Source organism: Suricata suricatta, chromosome 9, assembly GCF_006229205.1.
Source record: "Suricata suricatta isolate VVHF042 chromosome 9, meerkat_22Aug2017_6uvM2_HiC, whole genome shotgun sequence".
Lineage (NCBI taxonomy): Eukaryota > Metazoa > Chordata > Mammalia > Carnivora > Herpestidae > Suricata > Suricata suricatta.
The window spans coordinates 57,252,238-57,256,753 of record NC_043708.1 but is presented as its reverse complement, the minus strand read 5'-3'; the positions used below and the strand labels follow the sequence as shown (position 1 = coordinate 57,256,753).

The window sequence follows — 4,516 nt, the reverse complement described above, 5'->3', positions numbered from 1 at the left end:
GTGTCATAATTAACTATTCACTGTGTTCTGTTCTGACCCTCCCTCCAGCAGTCAGACCTTCATAATTATAATTGGCATAGACTTTTTTTTTTACATGAGTTCTCACTCCAAGAGCACACAGAAAATTTGGGAGTCTGAGCATATTCTGGGCAGTAGGAAGACATAGTTTAGGATTAAAAACTGATGATCTTGCTAGTTCTTGCTGCTGAGTGTTATTGTAATAGGAGCTACTCTAAAGTTTGATCATGAACCTGGCCCTGCCTACAAGAGTTTTCTTGGCTATTAAAGATACACTTTCTCAAAGTAACCATCTTTTCAAGCCATCTTTTGCTAAGGAATCTTTAAAGAAAAATTTTTTAATGTTTATTTATTTTTGAGAGAGAGAGACAGAGCACTAGCAGCGGAGAGGCAGAAAAAGACGGAGACAGAATCGAAGCCAGCTCCAGGCTCTGAGCTGTCAGCACAGAGCCCCAGGCAGAGCTTGAACACGTGAGCTCTGAGATCATGACCAGAGCTGAAGTTGGAGGCTTAACTGACTGAGCCACCCAGGTACCCACTAAGGAACCTTTAATGACTTCTTGTTTGTCCTGAAAATCGGACTCCCTGAGCTGGCCTGCTTGGCCCTCCCATTTCCTAACTACCCCACTTTTCTGACCATGTTTCCAAATATTTCCTTTCCTAAACACTATTGCTTTTATTTTTAGCCTGTCCAAGCTTTCCCTTCTCAATCCTGTCACTCACACTGCTTTTCCTTGAGAATATGTCCTACATCACCTCTGCATGTGTTAATTTTACCTCAACCCTTAGCTCCTATGCAAAATCTTTCCTAATTCTCCTAACACAGAGATCATGTCTCTTCTGAGACAATGCAGACTTTATCTGTGACTCTATAATGACCAATTCTAACCCCTGTTATGGTTATTTGTGTACTTACAGAGGTGATTATTGTAAGCTTTCAGATGCAAGACCTATGTGTAGTTATTTTTGTTTTGCAAAGGTCTTAATCCAGTGCCTTAGAATATAAACATTTGGTGAATGAGTGAATGAGTGAATGAATGAAATGCCTGACCACGACCTCAGCCACTGAACATCTGAGTTTATATGCTTCTGCTTCTTTTTGTAATGTTTATTTATTTATTTTTGAGAGTGAGAGAGCACGCTTGTGTGTACACAAGCGGGGGAGGGGGAGAGAGAGAGAAGCCGAAGCAGCCATGCTGTCTGCACAGAACCTGATGTGGGGCTTGAACCCGTGAACTGCGAGATCATGACCTGAGCTGATGTCAGATGCCACTCAGGCGCCCCTGAATTCGTATGCTTCTAATTTGTGTTTTCTGGGCTGGGTTTGTGTTTTCTGGTGGTCCTGTAACTGTAACAGTATAGCACACATTTTGTGCTCTTGCCTTTATCACTTTATCATTGCTGCAGGGCCTCTACTGGGTCCTTTCAGGATCTCACAGACAGTTCTGAGGGTCTCTGGGTTCCATGTCATGGGTGTATACCAATGAACCTCCATGCTTTTTTTGTCCCCAGCTGCCATCTGCTTCTCTAAAGCTCTGCCGTAGGTAATTTCTCTGAGGGAAGCCTCTGATGGAGTTGCTGACTAAAGCCGCCTGAGGCACTCACCAGTGCTGAGTCTCCTTTAACACCTTCAGCCTGACTGACTCCACAGGTAGGTGTAATGACCCCTGAGAAATCGGGATAGACATAAGCCAGGAGCTGGACCACTGCTCTTTTTCCACCATCAGCATGGTATCCCACCTGCCAGCTTCTTTCCTGTATCTTTTTAATTCTCTGCATATTTTTCTTGTGAGGTCTTTGTGCTCACAGTGAGGAGTCTTTAAAAAAATATATCAGTCATCCATTTAACTAATCCCTATAGCATTTTAGAAGCAACCAAAGAATTCTGTGAGCAGTTTCCTTTAAAAACCTCCACTGAGGGAGGCCTGTTCTAAACTATGCAAAGTGTTGCAGCCTTGTAACTGACTAAAGCCCTGAGCCCCGAGAGCCCCCTGACCATCTTCTTTGGAGTTCAACCTATGGTTCTGTGTCCTTCCTGTGCTGGCTGAGGCCACGCTTTGGCACATTTGGAAACTTTGGCTTCAGGGCCCTCCTATGACTTCACAAAGGTGAATATAGAACACGTCCCTCCAACACCTTGGCTGAGAAGGTGAAATATCACTCCGGGGTGGAGGAGCACCCCTCTCGGGTGGACGGGGCCTGGGGAGGGGAGTCCTCCTGCACAGGGCAGCGTAACAAGAGGTTTTGCTCCTCCATGGTAAAAGGAGTGGATGCTTTACGGTTTTGTATTTCGTTTCCTCAGAGCTGCTGCCCTCTTTCCTCCTCTGGCAAGTGTATGAGTTTGGCAGGGAGGTTGGCAAGCATTTCACAAGACAGTAAAGGTTAAGGTACGGTGGAGGTTGTTCAGTGCAGAATTGTAAATATTTGTTAAAACATTTGTGGAGCTGCTTCTTTTGATACCTCTAATCCACCGAGACAGAAATAACTTCAAAGGCATGCCTAGTCCGACTTGGTCCTCAACCAAAGGGAAAGATCAGCTACCGCTAAAATATGTATTCACTCACGGCCAGGCAGCCTGCCTTAGCAGGCGTCCTGGAGTATGAATCATAATTTAATTGTCTTTGGGCACTTGCACATCTGCTCAGGAAAGGCAACAGGACAGGAACTGAGCTGCATGAATAAATGTGAAGGAGCCTTTAGTTTACACCGTTCCGTGCTGTCAAGAGCGGAACAAGTGAGGCTTGTGTCTCTTCAAAGGGATGGGCTGAGCCAGCTCTGCTGCCAGGAGAACGCGGAGGCTTCACCGCCGTGCTGCGGAGTGGCGGGAGCGCAGCGGTCTCTGCGCCTAGGGGTTTCCAAAGTGTCCTGTGCGGCACCGGAGTTCGCGGGTGCAGGAGAGGAGAGGGAATTGGAGACTATTTTACAATTATAGGTGGGTCTATGGAATTCTGGTATTTTTTTTTTCATATTTAAAAGGAATTCTGTAAGCAATTACTAAGGAATCCAATTTTTTAATTTTCTTCCATCTCCAAATCATACTCTTATTTTCATCTCATAGGGTCTCATCTGTTTCCTAAAAGCAATGAAGAGTCCGCGAGAGTGAAGAGTACATATGTTGCCATCTATAGGGAGAACACATTATAAAAACTTTACTGTTTGGCGAATGAACACTATAAAACGTGAACAACATTTTTTTTTACATCTTCTACTCTTCCCAACTTCGCTTCCTTAAATGTTTAATTACTACCATTTCTATAACCAATACTACCCACTTCTTACCATGGATTGCTGGCTACCAACAAGTATAAGTTTTACTCTATTATGCTTTAATGTCTAAATTGTTAACATTATACGACTCTACCCGACAGCTGAAGAGGCTTTAGACACTGGAAGATCTCTTGGCAGGTTCGGCTTCTTCCCCAGTCAATGCTTCCTGGCTTTGACATTGAGGTTGAAGGCTAAACCAAAACCTCCTAGCCACTTTTACCGGAAGAATACTGGCTTGAGAGACTCCCACACTTACTCAGCGTAAAAGAGATCTGAACCAACAACAGAGCTCACAGGAAGTAGGAGAAGGTCTGAAATCATGGACATCGATGTGGAGAGGTGTTTCATCAAAGAAGGTGGTGTGAGATTTAAATGTCCCAGAGAGATTGAAAAGAAAGAGATCTGATAAATATCTTTGTGATTTAACAAGAAGGAAGCTAATGAGTCAAAGGAGAGTATAATCAGCATGTATCAGGAGTTTGTTTGGAGAATAAGATCATCTGCTAGGTTACTCTAAAAGGATTTCATGAATAAAGTGAGTTCTAAACTGGTCTTTGAAAGATACACCGTGGAATACATTCTTGGCGATATTCTCTAGGTGTGTGTCTGAGGTGGTGGCACAGAGTAGCCAGCTGTCTACCAACTCTGTGTCCTCCTCTCTTTGGACACTCTACTGCACCACATTCGATGACTCAGCTCTGATCTGAGCCACTTCCAGGCATGACCCATAATAATCTTCAATGTGTGATTCCCCATGTTTTCTTTCCTTTTGGAGCATCTCTGGAATCGACATGTTAAAGATGGCAGGGCCATGGAGAGAAGGATCCTGAATCCCTGAATCATCACTTGGAGGAAGACCACGTGCCACATGGGAATACCTGTTTCGGGTTTTAAGTGAGCAAGCAATAAACTTCTCTCATATTAAGGCAATGACATTTCGGTTTCTCTGTTATAGCAACTAGCATTATCTGGAAGTGAAAGACATATTTGAGGGCAAGAAGCAGATAGATGAGTCCAGGAAGGAGGGCTGGAAATGGGAGTCTTTAGAGAAAGGGCTGGGAAAGTGGGTGGTGGCCAGCTTACGGAGGATTTTAGTTCCACGGGGAGCACCTGAATTTTTAGAACGTTATTCTTCACATTGGTAGTTCACATTAAAAAAACACTTCGTGTTCATTATTTAATTTTTCTTTACAATAGACCTATGAAGCACATGTTAATATCACATTTCACA

General features: G+C 43.8%; 1 long non-coding RNA gene across 1 annotated transcript; it reads left to right on the top strand.

The window, feature by feature from the left end:
• The first annotated feature begins 511 nt into the window (after positions 1–511).
• Positions 512–4,215, top strand: LOC115301849. Its single transcript, XR_003913322.1, has 3 exons — positions 512–549; positions 1,531–1,669; positions 3,077–4,215. It is a non-coding gene; the product is annotated as an uncharacterized LOC115301849 (long non-coding RNA).
• The last annotated feature ends 301 nt before the right edge of the window (positions 4,216–4,516 follow it).